The following is a 12604-nucleotide window of genomic DNA, read 5'->3' as shown; positions in this document are numbered from 1 at the left end:
CTGTTAGACTACAAGTACTTTAGATATGTTACTCTATCCTTGAACTGTGTATTTTAGTTATTTATCTGTATTTCTGATTTCACTTAAATAATAATGGAATGGTCTTCATAGCAACTTAACTGTCTCTAAATGGTATAAATATATTGATTCAAAATCTGAGGAAAAAAATTCTTTTAAATGATTTTATCTATGGAGAATTGATGCCCCAAATACAATAAATGACTGTTAATATAACTTGGGTTTTAGGAATTATAATTATTATTTTGTCTCACATACTTTCTTAGTTATACAAAATGACAAATACATTACAAACTTAAAATATGTTTCCTGATCAAACATCCAATGGTGTGATAAACACTCAGGATAAAGTTATATTTCAGGGTAAATTCCTTCTTTTCAAATTAAAGTCTGTTACATATTTTATAGTATTTCATTATGTATCTATAATATATGTATACTTTCGTAAAGGTTTTTGAGGTAAAAACTTTATAATTTTCATTTTATATGTGTGACTTACACCAAATATTTTGAAGCGTAATTATTTTAAAAATTAGAAAATTTTTTGAAAACATTTTCTTAAACTTGTATACTTACAAATATCTATTAAAAAATACCCTACAGCCACACATACACACATAATTTTGTCATGAGCAAAGTTAAAAATGTTTAGGAAACCATTTCATAATGGTTTTTGACCTAATTGTGGAAACCTGATTGAGGAACAGCATTGAATTATCAGAGCTCAAAATCAATGAGTCATTTGGCAGAATTAATTATGTTGAATGCAGTTGCTTTTTCCATGCTTATTTGTGAAGAAACAAGGTGCTAGATAAAAAATATGCTAGATGCTTTGTAAACTATAACTCGGCATACACACACACACACACACACGCACGCACACATACTCACGTGCCTGCACCCACACACACACACGGATACATAACTCTTTTATTTGAACAGAACTTTGTATTCAGATTTTCTTCCAATAACAGGCAGCACTGTTTGACAAGTTCTAACAGAACTCAGTCAAGGTAAAAGCCAGCCAGCGTTTGCTAGTAACAATATATTCATCCAGCATATGATCTCTGCTCAGGCTGCTTCTTGCTCTTGTGTCAGAAAGGAGTGCAAGAAAGGAGTGCTGCTCTATTTGAGAAAGAAAGTAACCTAACACTGACTGCAGGCGGGGTCAGAGTGATGTAACAGGAAGCTCTGATGTTTCCCTCCTGCTGCTGATCACTTACAATCTGACAACACGTCCAATCCACTCAGTCCAACCCTTCTCTCTCCAGCAGTGTCAACTCCTGCTTCAGGACTAGCCAGCTCTGCTAACTGGACCTCACACTGCCTGCAGGAGCGCATTGCAAGGCTTTCTCTCTTCCCCACCTTGCCTGAGGGAACGGAGGGAGAGTGCAGATCTCTTCTGTGGAAACTCAGAATATCAAATTCCATCCTAAGACTATTTCATCAGGAATTTCCTTAGAAGCTGTCCTGGGTAAGTACATTATTCAAAATAAATATGTTTATTTTGGGTGATACTCTCATGCGGTCTAACAATGATTCTACTATGGAACTTCAGCAAGTGGAACTGAAATATAAAGTTGGAACCATCTCATGGGTTTCACATGTTACAGGAACTAACTATACAGCATGTTCCTCCTTCCTTCCCGAAATGCATGCAAAAACTCATTACTCCTGGAAGATATTGTTTGTGGTGGTGTTCTGGAAACTAAATTTAACAAGTAATAAAAAGTTAAAGGCATCTTAAAACTTGAAAGCCCTATTTCTGAGGAAATACCTTAATCAGAGAACAATGCCTTTTAAAATTAGCTCTACTACTAAGCTAAGCTTTAATCTTGACAGCTGAAAAACATTTTCCCCCCTCAGGAAGGATTTTACTTTTTAAACTTCCATATAATCAGTATTCTAAGAAAGGGGTGAAATAACCTCTCACTGGGGTCTCAGAGTCTCATGCTCCCATATGAAAGAAAACGAACAACTTTGGACTTACTATATTTGTGTTCATTGTATTTGCTTTTATTTGCCTTTCACATCTATTTAGATGCATATCTCTAAACTAATGGAATCCTCATTGTTTTACTGTCTGTAGCATCCAGATATATTTAAATCTTTTATGACCCCCGAACTATTTCAACTGATTTTGTATCATAGAGTGGAGTACAAAAAATAATAATGATGCTGATAAAATAAAATAAAAGCAATGAAAAACCCAGAGTTTAAAAAAAAAGGATAAATTTGGACATCATTCTCATTTTCAGGAATGTTTAGCTGAGACATTGTGTTTCTTCAACTTGATAGTCTCCCTGGCAAGTTTTTGGGGAAGAGTTTGATACGGACTCTGTGAATAAATAAATGCAACAGAACTTTCCCAAATGAGTCTATTAGATCATGAAGCAGAAATTAAAACAATGTATAAAAACAATTTTCAGAATAAAGCTCACTGAAATGTTGAGATGAAACATCTGTAAATGCTCTTTCCAACAGTACAGACTGTTCTGGATAATTAAAAAAAAAAAAAAAAGCAGAGTCTACTTAGCAAGGTTTGGTATAGGAATATCATACCTCTGTTGCTAAAGAAAGTTGGATGTCAAATCCAGGTCAAAATGACCAAATTATGATGATTGACTTAACTTTTTACAAATAGTTTTCTTACCTAAAAGAAATTACTGTCTGTGAACTGTCCTTCAGTGGAAGAACCATGGGCTTAATCACTCAAAAACTGGCCCATCAACAGTAGACTCACACACCAGCTTTGAGCAATTATTGACTTAGTTTTTCCACAAATTTCTTGATAGAATGAAATTCGTGATTCTTCAAAAATATGTTAGCATATTTCTATGTTGCTAGATTTTGAATTGCAGTATAGATATGCAAAACGTGTTCTGAGAATTCAAATTTGTGAATAGTCTTTAGCTAATTTGGGAAGAAATGGAAACAGCATTAAATGATTATTGCCATAAATTAGTATCAAAAATTTAAATAACAATATTTTAAATTCAGTTTATTTTCTTGGAATTATTATATTAATATCGTGTTTATGAGTGATTTCAACTTTTCTAGTTTTTATTTAACTGCTAACCTCAATCCCATAATTTTGTTACATAGTTTGGTTAAATACCCATGCCCATTCTAATAGCATGGTCCTTAAACTTTGAAATACCAGGCAATGAAAACTGAGGGTCATCAGGCAAAGACATTATTTCAGTAAATAACTGGGAATTTGAAATTGTAATTCATATTATTGCTTGCTTTGTATTAGTGTGGCAGGTGAAATTAATGCTTGCTTTTAGTTACAAAAATATTAATTTACATTTTAGATGATGTTTCCTTGCATCATAAAGCCAGTGCATAATTTAAGACCAATCCTAAAGATATAAAATGAAACATGGAAGAGAAATTGTATGAATAATTTGAGCACAAAAGGGTTTATTTCTTATACTCTATTTCTTAACGGGATATGGTTTAAGTTATTGTTAGATGTTTTTTCTTATATATATTACCAAGTTCCAAAGAAATATCTTGTAAGTTAAATAATGTAGATTTTCATCCACATGTGAAACAATCCATTTACCTTGAAAGAAAATGGAATTCAAAGAAGAGAAAATCATTACCACTGGCTCTGTAATTTTATAAATTATGTTAAATGAGTAGACCAGTGGTTGTACTTTATTCACTGGTGATTCCTAGCATATTATGCAATTTAAGTGGAATTAGCATCTGTCACATTGATGAGAACATTTAATAGTTTCTTGCATATGTCCTACCATTATTTCCATGCATGACAAATACATTCCAGTAAAAAATTCAAAACTACTATCATAAACAAATATCTTTCCTACTGTATCTTCATATGGAAACATTATTTGATGAACACATTAAACACAAACTGAGCTTAAGTTAACATCATTATTATATAGTAACAAATCATAACTGGAATCTTAACTATTGTTCTCAACTTTATTTAGCTAATATATTAGATTGTTTTATATAGAGATAGTTAAATAAAGGATCCAAATATGTATTTACTAACAATATTTATTACATTTTATATATGACTTAAAGTATACTTTACGTTATTCTCATTTTAGACTGTAATGATATTGTTTTCAGACACAATTGAAATCCTTGGATTTATTCTTACTGTAGCTATGTTTATACAATTCAGTCAGTTAACTCTTAGAGATAAGTTGTATCATCCCACTCAAATTTTGAATTGTATTTCAAAAATATAAAGAAAGAATACCTGAGTAGTAGATGGCAAAAATATGTTTGTATTTTGGTTTAAGATGATTTATTTTAAGAATCTGTCTTGTAGTATTTCATGAATTCTTACCTACATTGAGAATGTAATGAAGACTTCAATCCTAAAGCCATAATTTTCTATATCATTGTATAAACTTCATTGTGTGTCTCTTTTCAATAAATTCCTTAGTGACTCATAGACTCTCAGTTTAGGAACTTGTATTCCAATTTTATTTACATGTAATTTACTTTAGTAGTGAGTTAAATTGTGTGTGTATATGTTAAGTCATTCAGAAACTTCTATATATCATCTAGTAAAAGACATCAATGAAAATCTCAACTATGGACAACAGAAAGAAAATTATTTTTGTAAAATAGCAGGCATGACTCTAAGCAAAAGCCATATAATTGGTATAATTTACAATTGATAAATCCCCATGTCCCTTTCTATACCCTTCTCCCTGCACTAAATTCTCTTACCTTCATCTATCCAATCCTAATTTTTCTCCAAATGAAATGCCCAGTAACTATTTTCTGTACTCAGGTAATGATTTTATGTTTTTCTGTAAGTCATCTATAGAAAGCTTTCAAGAATTGCTATTTTTGCAACCGAATTAAAACCTGTCACCACTGTAGTCATTTTATTCGAGAAGAATTCTTTCTGGTTTCTGTTCATGCCATAATTTCATCTTGTCTAGAACACCTTTGTTCTAAAACTTGATATAACATAGCTATTTCCACTAGGTGATGCTAAGATAAAACAACACAACTCACATTTATCATTGTCAGGTTAAATCCTAAGTGTTTAAAGTGAGGAAGACAGAAGATCCACTGCCCTGGACAACATCACCTCTACCTCAATCAATATAGTTGGCTGACACATTGTTTTTCATTTTGTTAAGAGATCAGAGCTCACTGTGTTAATCACAGCATTTACCAAAATTATAAAACTTGAAAATATAAAGATAAATATTCATTATTTTAGGATACTTGGGATTATAGTCATAAAACCCCCCAAAATATGAAATCAAGGGAAAAGTTATCCTAAACTGTTTTTGTTCATAACAAAAGCATCTTTTTGTGTGCTTCTATTAAGACTTTGATTTTTCATATGTTAACTCAAAGAATTTTTTTGAATCTAATTCTGATATAAATGTCATGACTATATAACAGAAATTGTTAACTTTTCAAACAAAATGAATGTGGTTAAAGATAACATTCTTAAGAATGCAATTTTAAAGAAAATATGGCCTTATTAATTTGTACATAAATTCCTTTAAATGGCATAGGAGTATATATTGAGGTCTAGAATAATCTGATAAGAGTGAATCCATAATATGAAATTCCCAAATAGTATTTGAATTTTTAATGCATTTTTTCCTCACATTAAGTAATCTCCTTCATCAGGCACTATCAAAAATAATTTCCTATGCTATGTTCCATGTTACCTGTGTAGAAATTAATAGTTTCTGTCATTTTGATCATAAAATTAATATGTCTACATTTAATCAACTAATCCCATCTAGCCTTATTTATACAAAATAAATATAAGAAAAATTAGCAGAGTATGTATTTGAGGTTCAATACAGCTTATCTTTAAAAACATTCAATTATTGTATAATATTTCTGTTGAGTTGTTTTCAAAAGCTGTTTATTTACCAAGCTCTCAAATGTTGACTCTACTACCATAAAGGACTGCAAGTTTCAAACCTTTGATGTTAGATGTAGCTTCCATACCTAGGAGACTGGCAAATTTTTATAAATCTAGTTAATGGATACGAACTTAGAAATAGTTAACTCCAGCTCAATGTGTCCTCAGAGGGTTTCTTTAATTCTGGCTATGAAGTAGGTCTTGGATTGGCACATACTTGAAAAACAATTAGAAGATGTTAGATCTTTAGACTTAGATAATAATCTGCTCCTAATTACTCAGAATAGCTTAGACTTTAAGGATTGTTCTACATCCTGGCCTACAATTTCCTTTCAGAAATAATTACATGATGTCATAATCATGGGAGGGAAACAGTGTTTAAAAATATAAAATATAAACTTTTCAATGTGAACATCAATCACAGACATTTGAATTAGAAACTACTTGGAAAGACACTGAAGTTGTAATAAACCAAGAAGATCACTGTGTAATGGATTACTGACATAAATATCAAGCAATACTTATTTGAATAAAGTAGATGAGTAAATTTTGAGGTTTATCAAGTTTGCTTTCCTTTACAGCTCATTATATGAGTTTATCATTGAAAATTAACAGGAAGCAACAGTCTAAATTTATTTGTACCAATAATTCTTGATTTTTGGATTTTTGTTCCTTCTTTCCTTGAGTCCTCTTTTCTAGACATATTTTCTTGCTAATATTTCTATAATGGATTACCACAAACTTAAAGAAACAAAGGCATATTATCTAAAAGAATAAAAAATGAATGGGGGGCACAGTTGGATAAGAAGAATAACTTCTAATGTTCTATAACCCAGTACAATAACATTTAATCATATATTATTAAAAAGATAGTAGAAAAGATTTCAAGTATTTCCAATACAAATAAGTGACAGGTATACCAACTCCCCTCTCTGATTACTGCACATTACATACATATATTGAAATATAGTAATATATATCATAAATTTTATAATGTTTAGTTAAAATAAAAAGCACAAATATATGAAAGTAGAAATATATCTGAGTTTCATTCAATAAGGATAAAATATATCTCTCCCAATTATTCATACAGCTCACTCCCTTACCTACCCTCAGTCTTGCTGAGATGTAAACTTTTCTTTGGGACCTGTTCAGACCAGCATCATTCATTCCCCACTAATATAGCCTACACATTAAAGTAGTACCTAAATGAATATATGTTTCTTTATACCAGTCCTTGACTTGATTTTATATACAGTATATTACTGATACTGTAGCTAAAATTCTCCAGGTATTATAGCCAAAGAAAACATTCATTAACTAATGGCCATTTCACTATTCTTAGATTAACAATATTTACCTCTTCACTATCTCTATATAAGAAAATAAATTAATATTAATAAAGATATTTTCTAAAAGTAACTTAGTCTTCATTACAACACCGAATTCCAAGTAGTGACCTTTCAAACTAGTGTAGAGTATTTCTGAGTATTTTTAGTACAACATGTTGAAGCTTCTCCTCAAATGGCCAAACAATGGTTGAAACTAGCAGAATTTCTTGTCGAAATTGACAGATGTGCCAGCTGTTGCCTCCCAACAAAGCTTTAGCCCATTAATTACTGCCTGTCTGAGCAATAGCATTAAGGAGTCCATAGAAGGGGGTAAAACTTATCAGAAAAATGGAACAACATAAGTCAATATTTTATAAAGCCATATATAGCAAAATACAAATTTTCTTTAGCTGCCCAAAGCTTTAAATGCTTATTTGGAAAGTGATGAGTAAAGTCTTATTAACCTATAAATTAGAAAGTCTTTAGATATTGATCTCGAGACAGTTAAGGATAATTGTAAAATAATATCAGCTGTCAGTGACTTTCATCATTGTATTGTTTTGCAAATTTTCTAAGCTAAACACCAAAGGACTATGAGTAATTATGTTAAAACCATGATTTTGGAAAGAATCCGACACCAAAGTAAACCTATCTTTTAAATCCATTTTCTCTAGAAGTTTTTGTTGTGCCATCATTGGCATAAAAAAATACTTTAAATTCATGGGTTAGAGGACCTTCCAAAAAATTTAACAAAAACATATATTTAAAAACTATGGATTTCCAAAAAAAATTACCACAATAAACTCATCCTTTGATTCCATTTGGCACACATAAATTTAAGAACCTTCATCTTTGCAAGTAAGTCAAATCCTGAAATACATAGGAGCCTCATTATTAGTTTCCACAGCATTAGTCTGAATTGATATAATTTATATTTTTTAAAAAATGAAGCATTTTTAATTTATTGTCTCAACTTACTTGAAATTCATGGAAATGATTTTGTGGGACATTTTTATTAAACAGAATTCCAATCATTTACTCACCCAAAGACATCACTATTGAGCTTTCCTCTTCTAGGTCCAGATGTGTATCTTTCTGAAAAAAAAAAATTATTTCACCAAAATAGTTAATGCATATTTTTAGGATTCAGGAAAACTATGTATATGAACTGCAATGAAGTTGTAATTTTCTGATTCTTCAGCATACTCTCCAGCAACACAAGTGAGCAGATGTTAAATGCTAAGCAAAAAGTAGCTTGGATCAAACCACCTTGTCCAAAACAAAGTATTGCTCATAAAGAAAAGCAAAGCATTTGATGTCTTCTTACTTTTATCATTTCCTGTTCTTGCCTCGTCTTAAATTTTCAAACTTCCTTTGAAATTGTCACAAAAAGTGCACTTATGACCACATAATCATAAAATATGAAATAATAATATTCCACCAAATGTTATCCCCTGTTCTTAATTTATCTTCACTCATTTCTTTTTTTAAATTAAATTTATTCATTAATTACATTGTGTTGTAATTACATAGAATCTGGGATTCTCCCCCCACCCTCCCCAACTTCACTCATTTCTTTCTGGGATGTTTATTTATAGCAAGACAGTCCAATCTTGTAAAATACATCTTTGTCCAATTTTTATCAATAGATAAATTATCATAAAATAAAACTGGAAACAATAATAAATTTTAGAAAACAAAAGAGTAATAAAATTCATATCTACACCGACGCAATGAAATTTGTGAAATGAACTTAAAAACTTCACACAAATAGAAACCTTGATATAATTCATAATTCAGCTACTTTGTGCTCAAAATTGAAAGGTGACAAATTTCCCACAGCATGCTTTAACATTTCACAGTTTCTAGTACTAATCCTAAAGTGACAAACGGATGCTTCAAATATTACTGTACAGTAAAAAGGCAATGCCAATATATGTTTTCATATTCATCCAGTTTCTATAAGAGCAGCAAATATCCTTGATTGCCTTTTATAACAGAAAAATGCTTGGAGGTTAAAGAAAGGCTAATTTGAGATATGATTAATTAATTAATTATCTAATACTAAATTAAGCATAGCATTTGTGGTAGATTTTAAATAATTTTTCCAATTATAACAATTTTATCTCCATTGCACAATGGATTTTGTGGAAAGATATAAAATTCCTAAATGTCTTTACAGTTCCTCAGCTCTTATATACCCTGAGTCACCCTGACTGTACCAAAGCTCTCTGTTCTAAGTTGACAGTAATACTATACAGGTATAATTAGCTGGCTCACAGCAGAGAGTCAATTTCATAATTTGTGATGCTTTCCACAAACCAACTGAATTAACAATTCTCTGATACATTCTGCTTTAACCAGTTTCTATTGTTAACTAGCCTCTTACTGCAGATATTCCTAAAGAAATGGGAGTACTTTCCATACTTACAAATGCCAAATTTTTCTAACTGTAGATTTTCAACTAAATACTTGGAAACCTTTATACAACCTAAATTTCACTCTCTTCAAGTGATTGCAGAATACTTGTCACAGGTGTGTACCAGTTTTTGGCATATGGCAAGGTGAAGGTTTGAAAATGCTTTCAGGTTTTGATGAAATTAGAAATGAAAGGAACAGGGACCAGGTGCCCTGGCTCAATAGGCTAATTTTCCTGCCTATGGCACTGGCATCCCATATGTGGGTCAATTTATGTCCTGACTGCTTCATTTCCAGTCCAGCTCTCTGCTTATAATCTGAGGAAGCAGAGGAAGAAGTCCTTGGGCCCAATTCCTTGGGCCCCTGTGCTCCTGAGGGAGATCTGGAAGAAGCTGCTGGCTCCCAGATTCAGATCAGCTCATCTCTGACAATTGTGGCCATTTGGGGAGTGAATCAGTGGATAGAAGACTTTCTCTGTGCCTTTCAAATAAAAATAGATAAATACTAGAAAAATAAATGAAAGGAAAAAGATTAAAGTGAAGCATCAACGAAGAGAACAAAGAAGGTTTTAGGAATCTTGCTGGCAGAATACAATGATGTGACTATAATAAAATTATCACTAATTATTGCTTACTGAATGAGAAAACAGATATAAACCCAAAATCTGGGATTCAATTTGAAAGTAAAATAAACCAGAATAGAAGAGGTGAGTAGAAAAATATCAAGAGAGAGAATAAGATGTAAAAGAAAATAAATTGGTTCACTAAATGCCTATTTTATTTGTTAAAAAAGTAGTAAAGATTCAGTAATGAAGCACTATCAGCTAGGAGTAAAGATGCTTTGGAGACATGGCCATTCACAATGGGTACCCTTATTAGTTGGTATGCAAATGTATTCCACCTGCTTGGTTTAAAATTGTGGATCGGAAGACTATCTTCTACTATGTTTGGGGAATGATGCTGAGTATTGAGCCATGAGATTACTCCTTCTGATAAGGGCTGGGAGTGTGAGAATGAGCATCATCTTTTGGGTGGGAACTTTTGCCTTAATGTTTTGAGAATTGAATCAAATTAAAGAGGGATTATAAATCCAACCCACTGGCAAGTCTCAGTCTCCTAGGACCATTTCTCAATAAACATAAGCAAGCCAGAAATCAGACTAACCTAATCATATCACACTTAAAAAGGCAGGGCTATTTGGTAAAACGGAAAGCCCATATTTAATTCTGCCAAATCAATCTATGATGGGTCAGCATGTGGACAGAGGTGATGTGTAAATAATCCCTACATTTCCCCACTCTTCTCTTCACTGAACTCTGGACATTAAGAATAAAATATACTCCATAGAATATTAAAGCTTACAATAACAAGATAAAACAGTGATCAAGGCCCATGTTTAAAACAAGTGACTATTCTAAAATCACTAAGCTTATAAATATACATTCACATTGAACAATCTTCAAATGCCAGAATCTAGATAATATTTTATGATTCTAGACCAAGAATTTTATGATTTCTGATTTTGGGCACATTTTCTGTGACTAATTATAGCTTTTTAAAAGAGATTGATTTTTATTAGATACATTTTTGCAGAGAGGAGAGACCAAGAAAGATCTTTGATCTGCTGACTCAATCCCCACAATGGCAACAATGGCCAGAACTGAGCTGATCCAAAGCCAGAAGCTTCTTGGTCTCCCAAGCAGGTGTAGGATTCTGAGGCTTTGGACCATCCTCTGCTTCTTTCCCAGGACACAAGCAAAGTGTTGGATGGGAGTGAATCAGCTGAAACAAGAACTGTCACCCATACGGGATCATAGAACTTGCAGGTGAAGGATTAGCTAGTTGAGTTAATTTCCAAGTCTTAGGAACTTGGCAATAAACAAAGATACAACTTCACAGGCTTTTTCTACTTTCTTTTGATTCCTAGGTCTGTAACTCCACCATATTCAACCCTCCAGCTACGCACACAAACACGCGCACAACACACACACGTGTTGATTCAAGAGTTTGTCATTGAGACTTAAGATTTCCTTGATATAGTTACAAAAGTAGCCTGAAATCAAATCTATTTGATCTCCGTAAAACATATTTGTAAAATTATTTTATAATATTTATACATATGTATAATTTTTAAATTTCTATATGAAAGGCAGATTTTACAGAGAGGGGAGGAGAGATAGAAGTTCCTCCATCCACAGGTTCGCCCCCCAATGGTTGCAAGGGCTATCTGAAGTCATAAGCCAGAAGCATTTTTTCCAGGTCTCCTGGTTGGGCACAGAGGTCCAAGAACTTGGGCCATCCCCTACTCTCTCCCAGGTCATAAGAAGGAAGCTGGATCAGAAGTGAAGCTGCTGGAACACAGATTCCCAGATGGGAAGACAGTGCCACAGGATAAGGTTTAGACTGCTATGCCACCACACTGGCCCCTAAAATTCTAAGTGTTCAAGTTGTTCATATCTCTGTTATATAACTGTAAAATCTTATAAGAAGCTAATCTCGATATTCTGAAAAAACTAAATACACTTTCAAATTGGTCAGAAGTGCATGAGGAAACTCCATGTCCCACCCCAAATTTCCAAAAACATTGCCTTTTCAGATACTGTGCCTCTTAATTTAAAACAGACAAATGATTCCATTGAAGAATCATATTTGCTTAGTGTTTATAAGAAACTGTTAATATATTTTTAAGTTGTTTGGAGAAGATGAAGTAAAATATAAGTTTCCTATTAAAGGAAAAAAAATACTGTTTGCCTAAACCTAAGTTTGATTCTGGAGTTATTCCATGATTGATGCACATATGCATTCCAAGTTGTTGCTCTGAATGCATACTAACCATTCTCTTGATTGGCCTTATTTTACCACATATGCCTGTGTTTCCGAGTGCTACCTGAAACAGTTTTGCAATGTTTGTTTTATGAACATGGCATCATCCTGGAGATGTGCCT

The 12604-nt window shown here is 32.3% G+C and overlaps 1 protein-coding gene across 4 annotated transcripts in view; it reads left to right on the top strand.

Moving 5' to 3' along the window:
* Window positions 1–1058: 1058 nt before the first annotated feature.
* CALCRL (calcitonin receptor like receptor) overlaps window positions 1059–12604 on the top strand; it is an 88826-nt gene continuing 77280 nt past the window's right edge. For all 4 annotated transcript variants that reach the window (XM_058664706.1, XM_058664705.1, XM_004576988.4 and 1 more), the window contains exon 1: window positions 1059–1492. The gene's annotated coding sequence lies outside the window, so the exon portion shown is untranslated. The remainder of the gene's footprint in view (window positions 1493–12604) is intronic.

This window comes from Ochotona princeps, chromosome 5, assembly GCF_030435755.1.
Source record: "Ochotona princeps isolate mOchPri1 chromosome 5, mOchPri1.hap1, whole genome shotgun sequence".
NCBI lineage: Eukaryota > Metazoa > Chordata > Mammalia > Lagomorpha > Ochotonidae > Ochotona > Ochotona princeps.
This window is presented reverse-complemented; position numbering and strand designations above follow the sequence as displayed.